The 14139-nt window shown below is 43.2% G+C and overlaps 1 long non-coding RNA gene across 3 annotated transcripts in view; it reads left to right on the top strand.

The window, feature by feature from the left end:
• Positions 1-11571, top strand: part of LOC126035892 (uncharacterized) — a 28076-nt gene extending 16505 nt beyond the window's left edge. For 2 of the 3 annotated variants that reach the window (XR_007505070.1, XR_007505071.1), the window contains exon 5: positions 11133-11257. This is a non-coding gene — a long non-coding RNA (uncharacterized LOC126035892). Of the gene's footprint in view, positions 1-11132; positions 11258-11521 lie in introns of those variants that run through there. The other variant, XR_007505069.1, reaches the window with a different exon arrangement.
• The last annotated feature ends 2568 nt before the right edge of the window (positions 11572-14139 follow it).

Here is a 14139-nt window from a genome sequence, read left to right as displayed (position 1 = left end):
TCTTTAACCTTTCCTCCTCTTTGATTATAGTTGGAACTATAGACAAAGAGGATCTGTCACTTGATTGAAAGACTATCATGCTCAAAATAGATGTGTAAGAAGTGTGTTAGAAGTGTGTGCTGAAAAATACTCTGTACTTCATTTCTTACAGGATAGATCTGTCACCTGCTACAGAAGACTTTCTCACTTAGTATTTTGATTTTAATATTTAAGTGAGCTTTTCTCACTTAACATTTTGAAAAATGCTAGTATGGGGAAAAGCTTTCTCATAATTTCCTGCAAAGCACCGTTTTGCCTTGATCAGATGAAGGTCTTTCAACCAACTGATACCTCTCTATTTTTAGTGTTTGATTCTGCTCTAGCTCTTAGCAGAGCAATCATAATTTGATGCTTCTTAGGTGCCTGTGGTTTCCAGCAGTGCAAGTGTAATGTAAAGCTGGAGTTCAGCCTAATGAATGCAGCATTCTGTGTTTTTTCCCTTCTAGAAAATAAATTTGAGCCATGAGGCACAGCAGAGGGGAAGATCAGTTCATTGTCATTTAAGAGCCATTAATCTCTTATAAATGCTTTCCCTCTTCTAGCTGATCTCTTTTTGAACCGTTGCCCAGTTTTAAGTGACAAACCAAATGAAGCAGATGAACCGTACTCCTGCGTTATTTCTGCAAGCTATGTGTTTCTTAATTACTGCTTTTGAGCCAGAGCAAATACAGAACAACTCTGCTACAGGCAGCGTTGAGGCTAACCTCTGCTCTTGACCATGAGGTTTCCAAACCCTTGTGGTGAAGGCTAGTACAGCTAGTGATGCACAAAGGGTATCCCACTAACAATTTCCACACCTCATTTGTCTTCCCTGCTGTGCAGAAGGCTTGCTTAAAATATCGGCATCCCTCAACCACAGTCTGGTTGTGGTGGCTTAACCTTGCAATAACTCTAGCCAGCTTGGTAATTCCAGTGCACTCTTCATGCGTAGCTCAACAGGGGCATTCCCATGCATGGCTCCTGTGCTGACAGCGGCTGTCTGTCTTTGTTCCTGTCTAGATGGATTTTCATCTTTGTGTGCAGCCCCAGCTCCCTGAAGCTGCTGATGCAATTCCCATTGACTTCAGTAGTGTTTGGCATTCCCCGATCATTCTTTCCTTTGTACCTACGTTCATTCAGCATGTGTTCAGCTCTGCTTTCATGCTCAGCTCTCATCTCTAGCCCTTCCTCCTCCGTTCTTGTCTCCTTAAAAGATGATAGAGGCACAGAAATAGCACTTTGCAGTCTTCAGAGGGGTTATTTTGTGGTTTCCTGGAGAGTCTAAGCTTGCGTCTAACTTGCTTGTCAGTCTTTTCCCACCCCCCCACCTCCCCTTTTGAAACTTTTATGCTGAAGGCCCAGCCTCACAGGAAACCATCTTTAACCAAACCACAGCAACAGAATTATCACATATACTCCCCTCCTCAAAACTGTCTGAAAGATCACATAGGTGGCACAGTTTCACAGCCTTAAGAATTTCACTGCTTTGCAATGGGAATGCACACGCTGGGTAGGAAATCCCAAGACGTTCCACTTGTCTCTGCCTCAAAGGGCCAGTGCTCATTAGGCTCATATCAATTCCTCTTAGGGTTTTTGGGGTAGGTTTTTTTGCTGGGGTAAGGGAAGGAGGAACATTGATTCTATCTTCTTGCCAGTGAACTTCAAAACAGCAGGAGTACTTTTTCAAGTTGTGCCTGTGCTGAAGAGGTCACAGATCAAGGCCACGCTGGGTTTTGACTACAGCGGACAAAAAGTCAGACATTAGCTGGAACCTTTTTGAAGTTGCCATTTGTTGCCTACCATCATGATCCTTTTCTTTCCCATGCCTGATGAGTTTTTATTTTTACTAAGATGTAAGTTTACTTAGCATCAGTATGGAATCAGGGATTCTTTCACTTACACTAGTGATGCCCTGTTTTGGGAGTGTGCTGGTCATCCACAGTTGTGTTCTCTATTCATCTTTGTTCTCCAGAAGCCCTTATAGTTGGGTGGGTTTTTTCTGCTAAAAGGTAATGCCACCTGTCAGGCATTCTTTTAACATGCTGTCTCTGATTTTAGATAATGCTGTTATTTGGCTAGTAATGTGCTGAAGCTGTTCCTGTTTCTTTTCTCACATCCAGGAATATTTGCACAGAAATTACAACATCCTCATAAAACAATAACAACTTTTTCTGATAGAACAGTGAGGGCTTTTAGATAAAATAAGAAACCATGCGTTTGCATGACACTCCAGCTCATCTGTTGGAAGGCTCTCTTCCTGTGCCATTCCTGTTGTTTAATTTGGTCTTCTCAGAATTCTCAAGTTTATTTGAATTTTCCAACTTCCCTCTGATTTATCCGGCTTTCACAGTTCATTGTCTGGACTAATCCACCTCTCTCCTTTATTCTCAAGGTTAGTAACAAGTTAGCGGAAGGCCTAATTCTGCTTGTAGTGTTGGTTGACCACATAAGAAATTACTTTTTCTATCCTTTTTTAAATTGGTATTTATTTCCTCTTATGAATAATACCTTTCTTATAACCTCTTTAGGTCTGGTCACTATACTGCATTTTTTGTTGTAGCATGCTGAACAAATTATATTTGTGTTAAGTGGGGTGGTTTTTTTCTCTCCTCCAGTGTCTTTTCTGTGTTTGTCCATACCTTCCTTGAAGCACGACTTTTTTCTTCTTGTTTCTGGAGATGGGAAAGAAGCTGTGTGGGTATGGCACGGTTGCCTTTCCTACAGATGCCCTGCTGGTACTTGTCACCAGCTTGAGGGCTGGAGCAGGTTTGGAGATGGATGTTCTCTACACACAGTGACTGCAGCCTCCCTTCTCCATTGTGTCACCATGGCTGCAGGTGGGAGCTCACCCGTGTGTCGTACCTGCTGTGTGGTCTCCACTGCAGTTAGCAGTCAGCTTCTTCCACAAGCTCCAGAATTTCATCCTTTTTTCTGCTGGCGAGGAAGAGAATCAAAACCAGTTGGATTTAACACTTACAAAGTGAAGAAGCCTAAGTGCTATGATGCATGTAAGGAGAGATAACACTTTATCTTTCCTATTTTTCTCTCTCTTATCCTTCCCCTTGAGTTTTTGCAGGGTTGATGGCTGTTAACCCTGTACGTCTTTGTCTTGGACTGGCGACTCATGCCAGAGTGAACAAGGAAACAGTTTAAAAGTATGAGAAGCATCCTGGGGCAGGACAAAGAGATTTGTGTGGAGGAAGAGCAATTTGATGTAGTGTCGCAGCTGTGGTCTTTCTTTTATCCATATATTGCTTCAGTGCTGTCTTGCATCTCTAAAGGCTTCACACCTCTGTCTCTGGGGCTCAGAAAGATGATCTGAAGCATGTTCTTGGTTCATGACTCATACCATGAACCTGTTCATGGTAACATCTGAAGCCTGTTCATGGCTTGTACCTCTGCTATATGTGGTCCTGCATTTTTGGACAAGCAGTCCCCTGGTCATAGAGCAGGGACAAGCAGCACCAGGAACTTATTCAGGAGGGGTGACACAACCCACATGGCCGTGTGATATGGCAGACTGGCCGCATGACTGCGAGATAACGTCTGGCACATGGCAGCTCTGACTGCAGGTACATAATTCAGTCGCTGGATGGGGAGGCAGGGGGGAAAACCCAGAATAATTTTAAAATCTCCTTGGGGGGGGTGGGGGGTGGGGGGAAGCTCTTGGCCTTCTGGCTGCATGCTGAACCAGAAAAAAACTGCACACGTAACAAACAGTTCAAATAACAAGGCATAAAAGAGGCCACACTGCGGGATGAAAGTTTTCTCTTTTTTTTCTTTTTTTTTTGACGTGAGGTACCAGTGATGAAAAACTGCCAGAGGATGTCTCAGTCGATGACTTAAGGATGGAATTTCCACATTGCTTCTGGGTCCTCTTGGTTATGCAGAGTGACGCCAGCCTTTTGGGGTTACTTGAACGCTGATGATTTTGTAACAGTCTGTAACGCACAGGGATTTTATTTTGGACATCACTCCTATCTCAGGAGTGGATTTGAGTGACGTTTTCACGTTCCTGTCCAGGAAATGTGTGAAATCCTCTCCTGTTCCTGTATGGTCAGAGGAAGATGGGGAGAGGAAAAGGCTTGGTTACCTCTCTGAATGAATGAATGAATGAAACTGCCTCTGCAATGTCATGTTGCCTGGTGTGTTTAGAGATGCTCTTTGGAGCACTTCCAGAGATGGGTTTTATCTTCCAGGAACAAAGAGCTGTATATGGCTCTGTGTTTGCAGTTCCCAGTAGTGCTGCTGTGATTTTGCTTCTGATTGTTCTGAGCAGACATGAGCAGAGCTGCTCAGTGGTAGGTAGCAGGGTAGTAACACAAGCAGTTGACATTTCTGCATGAGGTTCGTGTGGCTGGCAGTTTACTTTAAAGGTGGACACCTCAAGACTCCTTCTTGCTCTTCTGATGCACTATATGGACGTGTTTAAAGTCATTTAAATGAAAAAAAAAAAAAAAAAAAAAAAGTTGCTTTCCACAGCCCTAATTTCAGGATTTCAGTTCCTGATGTTATTGGTAGTTTCACCAGGTCAATACTGAGATAGGTTACCTGAGGTAATTCTTCTAACTTTTAGGAGGATTTTTTTTAACCTATTTGTTACAGCCATAAAATCTGTCCCACTTCAAGTAACATAGAGGCATTATGGTATTGCAGTGACTAATAGGACTCTAATGCTGCTGCTGCTTCACTGCTGGGATGGTTTGAAAAACCATTGTCAAATAAAAGTTCAGCTGGATGCAGTGAGTGTTCCCTGTTGTAGCAAGTTTTTGTGACATGAAAAGTTTAAAAACACAATGTTCTAGGAAAAGTTCGTAGCTGTGGCAGTAAACACTTCTTCTAGCTGTCACCCCAGGTTTCATGATAAATCTGTGTGTTCCTATGTGTATGCACGTGCCCCCAGTCACGACTACTTGCAAAACTTGTTTGAATAAATTAGTTAAGTGTCTGTTATGCCTTCCCAGGCAGCTGCGTTGTCCTCTGGCTGTTGATAAGAAGCGAGCTTCTCAGCTTCCTGTGCCGCGTCCTTGGGCGCTGCAGCGTGCCGTGCGTGGTGAAATCAGGGAATTTCAGTGAGCCGGAGAAGGAAGTGAACGTTCTGTCCTGCGTGGTCATAGTCAAAAGTACCCGGGTAAAACTGAGGCAGTGAGGGGGGGGTGTTCAAAGAACTGTGGGAAGTGACTCCTTTCCTCGAGCTAATAGATGCCAAATCCCTGGATTTTCAAAGTAAAAATCTCCAGAGGTGGAGTTCTGTGAACCTCTGACACAGCTGTGGTGTCTGTGTGCCTTTTGGTTAAGGTTAACTGTGAAGCAAATGCCATGTTATATGGCTAGCAGGTGGTTAACCAAAGGGAATTTTGCTTTGTTGCAGAGAGGCAACCACAGTATGTGTGTCTTCCTCCAGGTTATTCAGTGGGCATTCAGAGAAAAAATCCTGGGGGTGGAGACTGTGGGGAGGATACTAAAAATGTCAAGTTTAGGTTCCTTTAGTCCATTCAGAGACTCTCTAACATATCTGTCGGGTGGGTGGAGAGGGATGTGTTGTGCCACAGTTACCTTTAAGAGCGCTCCTGCCTTTTGTTAGCCGTATCAAGATTTGTAATCAGGTTGTAGTCAAGTATACCCATTGTAAAGGGCGCTACTTCCAAGTAATTTCAGCAAATGATGTGTTTATAGTAAGGCTGTTAAAATAGATTTCTCATAAAGGTCCCTTTTAAAAGCAGGGATAGGAAACTAGAGTTTTTGCTCTCCTTGCTTTGTGCTGGTGTTACCAGAGACCACTCTTACTGAGTGGCAAACACTGAGCAAAATGTTGTTTCTTCTGCTGAACAGACTAGTTGAATGTGGCCTGCAAATGAAAAAAATCTAACTGGTGATGGTTTGGGTTTTGGGTTTTTTTTTTAAATAAATAATAGAATTCTTGGAGGGATTTTAAGGAAGAAGGCAAGGTAGATGAGTGACCAGAAACCAACTATTTCTGCTTGCTTTGCACCATATGGACATCTATCCTTTCAGCTGGATTGCTACCTGGATTGGCCCTTTTTGCTGTGTTTTACAGAAATAAGTTGGGTAAAGAGATAACTGGATCCAGAAGAGCATTACGCAATTTCAGACACTTAGTAATTTCAGTATGCCCTTCAGGTAGTTATGCTGTAGTGGTGTTACAGCACCAGCAGATAACTTACAGTCATCAAAATGAATTACATCATCTACTGCCCTGATATCTTCTCTCGTACATCAGTTTTCCAGATACTCAGAGACAGCTAGAATGAACAGGACTAAAATCAATTATACAAACCCCCAGACCAAGATAGACTTTCTGTAGGAATCTCCCAGAAACAAGAAGTACAGAGCTTTGTTCCCTTTCTGTACATGCCAATACGAGAATGTGAAAACTGCAGTTCTTGGTAAAGAGTCTAGGATCAGCCTCTGACAGAGGCCAGTAATGAATAATATAGTGATGACTGTATATTTGCTCCATTTCTAATCTTATTTCCCTGAGGATTCCCTGCTGGCTTTTGTCAGCTAGTGATTTAGGGACTTTCTGAGCCAGATGCTGCATCCACACTTGTGCTTAAAAGCCAACAGAACTTTCTTCCTTCAATTCATCTGATCATTTTTGAAACCATTTATCCTTTTGCCATCCAAAACATGCCATGGCAGTGCGTTCCCAAATCTGATTTATTTTTTTTTAACGCAATAACTTTTTGGGTTTAGTTTTGTTTGGGTTTTTTTCTATTTGATACTGAACTCTTGCATTATGAAAACCGCTAAGTACTAATCCTTCATTCACCACCTTGTTCACTCATGGTTTTATAAACCTCAGACATCAGTCATCTCCCTACTTAAGAAGTTTGAGTTTATCTAATATTTCCTTGTGTGGAAGCTTTTCTGTATCTCTCTGTTCCCTTTCTATATGTTTTGTATGTTGTCTGCATCTCATTTATTGGAAGGCAACCCAAGATGTACAGTGGTGATGAGAAATGGATTTTTAAATTAGCACAATGTCTTTGGTTGGTTTCTCTGTCTTAATTCCCAGCTTCTTTTTGTCTTTGTTGTGGCACCTGATCCCTGCCCTGTTATGTTCAGGGAGCTTAAAACTAACCGTGAAATGGCAAAGGACGTAACATTTCCTGAATGACTCACAAAAGATACTCTGCCTGTTAGTGCTGGTTCAGGCTTTCTGTGGAAGTACCTGCCAATACATATCAGTTAAGACATGGATTTGTGATTTTTACAGAAGTTCGCTTGCTAGAGAGGGAGAAGGATGGCTTTACGTTGTTGTAAGTTACAGTCATTGGTCCTCTCCAAGTTCCATGCCTGTTCCTCTCTCCCCTCCCAAATGACACAGCTCTAAGAAATGGAAGGGAAAATCTTTCCTGAAACTGTTTTGGTTCCTTTTCTGATTCTGAAGGAAAACACCCAAGTTATGCTTCAGGATACCAGTAATTCCCAGGATTACAAAAGCAAATCACTTTCTTCTTTTGATTATAAGAAGAGGAGCTGAGAAGAAAACAGGAAGCTGATCCTAACAGTCTGATCTGTGCTGCATGCAAGGAATTTGATTTCAAAAGCCTTCCCAAACTCAGACTTGAGGGATGGAAAGTGCTGTGGTTTTTGCAGCAACTGAGGAATTTTGTCATTGGCTTTACTGGTTTGAACTACTTTTGGTTTTGTGGGAAAGTAGAAGCATAAAGAAACTTTAAATGTCAATGATATGTGCTGATACATCGTTGATCCTACAAAAACTTGAAGCTTCAGGTCTCTTGTATATACGTTCAAATGTACTGGAAGGTCCAAATGTATGCTGAGAAATGTAGGTGTTCAGGAAAGCTCTGGGAGGTAATATTGTGAGAAAATTACTGCAGTACTACTGTTGAAGCTTTTAATGAATTTTTTAAAGAATCTTAATGAGTTCTGAAATGCCAGTCTTACTCTGCAGTGCAAAGCCAGTGTTAAGTATGCATTGTGTTTTCTTCTGGATGATTTTGCCTAGCGTTCCTCTCATCCATCGTAATCAGACAAAATCCCCTTTGTTTTCCTGCCTTTTAATTTGATCCTCAGCCCCTTTTGTTTACTTTTCTCAGCCCTCTCGAGTGTTCTTCTTTCTAGCAGAAGACACAACCTTGCAGCAGATGTGTCTCCGTTTCAGGTACGTGGTACCTCTGCTTACGAAGCCGGAGCACCCGGCTGCGGCCAGAAAGACCTCCCCTTAGCTGGGAGGTGGCTGTAGCAGCATGTACACAGCACCCCATCTCTTCCCTGCTCCGCCTGTGCGGGGGTACATTGCAGGGAACCAGGAGGTGAAGCCAGACCTCCAGTTCTCACCAGCGCTCCCAAAGAAAGGATTGCTTTCTCAGCCTTTCATCCACGTCAGCCCTTCCACTCATCATCATCTTGTCCATAAATTTAGTGCCTTGCTATGCTGTTTGGTGTTTTGTTTTGGTTTTTGTTGTTTTGGGGTTTTTTTTGCAGCAATGCTGGGCACTCCTTTAGCATCATCCAACTGGATGAGTTGGGGTTACTGGGGAGCTCTGAAGCTGGCCTGCCTGCATCCCACTGCATGCTGCCCACCGTGGGCAGTGAAACCCCGTTGCTGCTCTGCTGGAGGCTGCAGCAGCCTTCTGCTCAGCACCTACCCACCCATCGCAGGTCCTGAGCAGTCTCTGCCAGTGGAGGCTTCTTGGAGTCACACGTGGGTGTTAAGTCACTCCAGTCTCAGTTGTGTCTTAAGGCACCTCTAGGAGCTTTAACCACTACAGGTCTCTGTTATTAAGGGCAGAACTGCCCCACAGCTGTGAGGCTGAGATCTAGAAATAGGAGCCTGAGAAATTAGATCAAGGCATTAAAAATCCAGGAACTTTGTTCACTGGGATTAGGGATTTTTTGTTACAGATAGGGGGATGGCACAGGGAGTGTACTTCCCCCTCCCTGCCCCCCCAGTCTCCAATTGTTTTGCATGAGTCACTGGTGCTGATTAAAGCCCAGCCCAGATTAAATATATTAAGCTGACTCCATTACCACTGTGTCAAGGAACAGGAAGGTATAAACTGATAGATCGACGCAATTGCGCAGTCTGACCCTGTGTATCCAATAGGTCCATATGTCAGTTCTCTCTCAGGTGGTGCTGGTTAGTGGAAAGGCTTGTGCAAGAGCCAAGAAAAAAAGGAATGAAAGGTTAAGCCTGGAAGGGTGGAGAAGGGAAGAGGTGGGCGTGAAGAGGAACTGAAGAGCTGGCAAAGGGGATTCAGCTTCTTGCAAACATGCAGCTTCATGAAATCACAACTTGGATCTGCGTAGCTGAAGGTTTTTGGGAGCTGGAAGAACAAAATCTCTTCTCTCTTATAACTTCTTTAGTCCTGACAAGTGCAATGGGGGTTGAAAATTTTTTGTCTGTTTGGTGTCCTTGTGTTGGAGGAAGCATGCAAATGATGCAGCTCCCAGCCATGCACTTTCCAGAACATGGAACCATCATTTCCAAATTGGAGTATTTGAGGAATCAATGGAAACAGGGTGAAATGTTTGAAAGAATTGAAAATACCAGGCCTAGAGATACTTGGAGGTTTTGAAAATCTGTTGTTGTTCTTGGAGAAAGCTAATTTAGCAGAACCCAAACTTTTATTGTAACTTAACCTCGGCTGAACTGTTGACTCTTCCAGAGGAGATGCAGAAAGAAAGAGCCCCTGTGAACCAGAAGGCCAAGGTGAAGAGTGGGCCTGTCTGCAGGTCAGGAGAGTCAGGTTCAGGTATCCTTCCAGACAGTCTGTCTGAGCCCTCGTCAGCATTTGCATGTGTAGTAGAAAAATTTCATCAGAACAGAATGGGAGAGACATCCCTGAACAACCTGTCACTCAGAGCACTGCCCTGTGGCAGGAAAGGTTCCTGCCCTACCACCAGAGGTAGATGCACACATGTGCCTAATTTAATCAAATACACACTGTTCTGCTGTATGCATACATGGATGTTGGAGATTTTTTGCAGGCAATGTAGTGAGCAGCCATGGGAGGTGTTGCACAGCATCGTTTCTCTTCAGTTTGTTGCAGAAGTACTGCATGACGCACGTCGTGTCTGAACAGGGTAGGATGGCAGAAGGCAGCTGCTCGTTCTTGCGGTCCCTGGGGTCAAGTTAAGTGCTGTGGAGGGAAGGAGGGATTACTCCATCCCTGGGAGTGCCTGTGCTGGGCCTGGAGGTGCTCCCATAGAGCAGGGTAGGGCTGCCAGCTGGCAGAGCTGCAGCAGGCTCTGGAGGCTGCAGAGGCTCCTTGTAGGAGGGAAGCGTATAGCACAGTGGCGGAAAAAGGGAGTAAACTTTTTGTAGGGACCAAGCGAACACTACAAGGAGTTTTCTAATCAGGGAATCTAATGAAATTTGCTGTACTAGAAAGACTGGAAGGCAGGCTGTGTGGGTTTTTTTGCCTTCTGCAAGGATGTAGCTGGACTTCCCTCGATATTCTGCTCTGTTGTCATATTTTTGTTAAAGTCCTGTGGTGTTTTGTCCGATTTTTCTTTTTGCATGTTTTTCTTGATGTACAGTTTTGAAAGCATAGTGCAGTACTTCAGCTGCGCTTTATCAATGCCACGTGGAGCGGAGGGATTTCTTCACATCCAGCTGACAGCTCTTCTGTTTATCCTCTGCACTTTGGTGCCTAGCTTATTCACAGCAGCTTGTGACTCAATTCAGCCTCTGAACCTTCTTGAGGAGTTGCCCTGTTAGTGATTCTTCATCATGTATATGTGCAATTCATTGCCCTCAAACTACATAACTTTGCATTTGTCCTTGGTGAATTGCCAGGATTTTCCAAACCACCTACCCAATTTGCCAAAGCCATTCATTCCGATTCCTTTCACCAATGCACTGGCATTTTCTTTTCATTTGGGATCTGCATGTGTATTTAACACATCTCTGTCCCATCCCCCAAGCAGTAATGAAAGTATCTGATTGTTAGGTCCAGGACCCATCTTTGAGGAGCCTTGCTGATAAATTCTCCCAGACTGATTTTTGCACCCTTTGAGATAATGTTTTTCGGAGTTTGCTTATTGAAATGTCGTGTGAAAATGGTATTGAAACTCTCAGTATCTCTCACAATATCTACTCTTTTTCTTCTGTCCACAAGAGCTGTCATCCTCAAAAAGGAGGATACAATCAGTTTGAGCATGAGTAGCAGCCAACATGGATTTCTCAAGAAAAAATCATCTCCTTGTTGTCAGGTAGGCACTTAAAAATCAGCTGCCTGTTCCTTTGAGGGAGGGTTGAAGTTAGTTTGTTTTCATTTTAAAGATGTTTGTCATTTCCAAGCTTCTGGAGTTTCATCAATGACTTCCCAAATGAGATTGAGTATCTGTGGGAATTAAAAAAATTCAACCAATTTTTTTTTATTCTAAACTTTGCGATGATTAGCATCAGCACAGTCACTTTGAAAAACCTAATGTATCCAGCAAATCCTTAGTTTAAGTTCATGCGTCCTTGTTACCACTTGTCTTTGTGTTAACCGCTCTCTTACAGCTCATTTTTGTCAAGACAGCTGGAACCGTGCACCTCTTATCAGATTTCAGTTCTTTTCTCTCAGTCAGAGTCCAACTCCTTCCTTTGTCTTCCTCCTTCAGGTAAATATCGGGGTCCTAAATGTGGTATGCACACAAGTGAAATTCAGAAGGACGTGCTGAAGTTCAGTGTAATTACACATAGATGCACTGTTGTACTAAGATCAGAAATTCTGTAACATCAGTAGTGAGTAATGCTCTCTTTTTTGTCACTGTGTAGGTACCAGCAATTCAGATCCTGTCTTGGAAAACAACAGAAGTGTGTTGTGCTTGGTCTTGCTCTAGTTCTTCAGTAGATGCAGATCAACATCTCAGGGCCGCCTTCCTGCAGCTTAGGAAAGCAAAGAGGTTGCAGGTCATATTCGTGATGCGCTCACAAACTCACAGGAGAGTTTCCAAAATGATGGCTTGGTTTTAATCAGCTGCTGTTTTCCTCACCTTTGTGAGCAATGGAGCCACGCCACATCAGCATTGTAATACAGAGGAGGGAATACTACAAGCACTGACAATAAGCGTGAGGGATTTTTATGTTATTGCCCACTAGTTTGCACATGGTCTGGTGTGATTCATCATCTTTGCAAAATGGGAGAGCAGCTACAAAGAGAGCAATTTAGAAATCTCATCCAATTGAGCTGTGAGGAAATAGGGCATAACAAAAGAATGGAAACAGTTGCTGTACCCCAGGCTTACTGTAAAACCTTCACAAATTGCAAAAAAAATACAAATATCGTGAACTGTGAAGTCAGGAAAGACGGGTTAACTCTGAGAGGGTCTAACGTAAGTATAGTGAAACCATACTGTTAGGATTTTTAATTTGCTGTGATTTAGGGAACCTAGTTATAGAAGAGGTATGTACCTGCATTAGACCTCCCAGGTTTTCAAGGCTCTTTTGCTTTCTACCTGTCTGTTAGATGAGTTTTCAAAACAAGGCTGTGCATTTGAATTGAGGAATTTCTAGAGTCTGCCAAAAAAGTGGAAGATTTTTTCCTTCCTCTTCATCCTCCATCTCTGCCAACAATGGACTGTGTTGTCTTTCTTGTAAACACTTCAAGAATTGTTTGTTTTAGAAGCCATGCCAAATACACCGTTTTTCTGAATATTGAGCACTGGTTCCCGAGATAAGTGTGTCACTTCATTGTTTAGTATTTTAGCTGAGGTTTTACGTGTCTCCTCTGTATCTCCGTAGGATATTTATTTATCTGCAGATCCTGAATATTTTGAACGTGACGGTTAATAAATAAATACATAAAACCCCTCTCCGGATCAGGGGCAGGAGGGACAGGAGAAAGGGAGAAATAGGTCTATTTTTTAACAAGAATAATTCATCAAAATCAACAAGTGTTTTGGTTTTTTGTTTGGTTTGGGGTTGTTTTGCTTGACTGGTGTCAAATAGCTCAAGCTGAAGTTAAGCTGGGGGTCCTGGTAGGCAAGTTGAACATGAGCCATCAGTGTGCCCCTTGTACTAAAGGTGGCTGCTGTTAGGCAGGGTGTTACTAGTAGGTCAAGGAAGGTGATCCTTCCCTTCTGCTCAGCACTGGTGAGACACATCTGGAGCGGTGAGTCCAGTTCTGGGCTCCCCAGTACAAGAGAGACATGGACATACTGGAGAGAGTCTAGCAAAGCACCACAAGGACGATTCAGGCCTTGGAGCATCCACCAAACAAGGAGAGGTGAGAGCTGGGACTGCCCAACCTGGAGAAGAGAAGGCTCAGGGGTGGGTCTTCCCAATGTGTATCAATATCTGATGTGGGGGTGGCACAGAAGACTGGTCCAGACTTTTCTCAGGGGTGCCCAGTGACAGGACAAGAGCCAATGGGCACAAGTTGAAATAAATGAAATTCCATTTAAACGTAATCAAAAACTTTTCTACTATGAGGGTGGTTGACCCCAGGAGCAGCTTGCATAGAGAGGTTGTGGACTCTTCATCCTTGGAGATGGTCAAAACCTGACTGGCCTCAGCCCCAGACAGCCTGCTGTAACTGACCCTGCTTTGAGCAGGGAGGGGTTGAACTTAGACGATTTTCAGACCTTCCTGTTCCCCAGCTGAACTATTCAGTGATATTTGCAAAGTTACCATTGTGACAGTCATAAATTTGATTTAGACAAATAATTAATGCCTAGACCTGCTGTCTTCATCCAGAAGTTCCAGTAAGTTTCCCTTTGTGTTTCCTTTAGGTACTGGCTCCATGCCCATGTCCTTTTCTGTGAAGTTTAATTCCTATCAGTACTCTCGCATGCATACAGAATTTTCCATTATTGATTTAATGCATGCTTGAAAGTTATTCTACTGTTTATTTCCTAAAAATCCCCTCCTTCATGGTCAGTCTTGGCTTCCAAATCAGTAGGCTTTTATGTGTTTATTTTATCCTCTTTCATATTTGATCTCTCACTTGGCAAAGAGCTGGAGTGAAAATCCCAAACTCCAGACACACAAACACAAATTGACATTATCTGAACCCGAAGTCCACAGCTGTTGCTTCAAAGAGATTCTGGCTTTCCAAATATGAAGGATCCTGCACTGCTTACACTGGGGTCTGAGTTTACCAGCCTCAGCTGTCAGCCTCTTGTGTAGATCAGACT

The sequence above is a fragment of the Accipiter gentilis genome, chromosome 3, assembly GCF_929443795.1.
Source record: "Accipiter gentilis chromosome 3, bAccGen1.1, whole genome shotgun sequence".
Lineage (NCBI taxonomy): Eukaryota > Metazoa > Chordata > Aves > Accipitriformes > Accipitridae > Astur > Astur gentilis.
The sequence above is the reverse complement of the archived record's forward strand: the minus strand, read 5'-3'. Positions and strand labels throughout refer to the sequence as shown.